Below are 646 nucleotides of genomic sequence, written 5' to 3'. Positions count from 1 at the left end.
ATATTCGTAGTTGTTGGCTGCCCCCGTCGTCTCTTGCTCTCGCCATCACCATCAGTATTATCGACACTTCGTTATCTTATCGTCGTAATCTAAAAACCAACGTTAACATTGGAAACATGATACTTTGTTTCTAAGGCATTATCAGGAGAATGTGTTGCCATGTTGCAACATTATGTGGTTATAAAATGTCATTACAACATTAGTAGATTAGGACAGCATTATAATCATTATCATAACAGTACGTCCCAGTTGCTATTGCAATCCATTTTGCAATACAGTACAACTCCAGCATTACAACATATCACATTATCATAACACAGAACATATCGTCATAACACTACACCACAATCCTGCGCAGCATAAGCACACAATGTTACTTTTTTTAGCAGTATATCGAGGGACTCCGTAAGCATACCACATAACCATAACATTGAACCACATTACTGCATCTTTTCACCACATTAGGACACCATCCGACACTATATCAAGGCCCATTTATTGTCTCTTTTACCCTACAAGTACAAAGGCACCATCTCGCCGTCAGTTGATTCTAGTGCCACAAGGACCACCGACGCTTTAGGGTGGCACTGTAAGCATTTGTGATGGCACTGAACTTTGACATGAAGCAATTTTCCTCTTACTGCTC

Source organism: Penaeus monodon, chromosome 21, assembly GCF_015228065.2.
Source record: "Penaeus monodon isolate SGIC_2016 chromosome 21, NSTDA_Pmon_1, whole genome shotgun sequence".
In the NCBI taxonomy this organism is placed as follows: Eukaryota; Metazoa; Arthropoda; class Malacostraca; order Decapoda; family Penaeidae; genus Penaeus; species Penaeus monodon.
The sequence above is the reverse complement of the archived record's forward strand: the minus strand, read 5'-3'. Positions refer to the sequence as shown.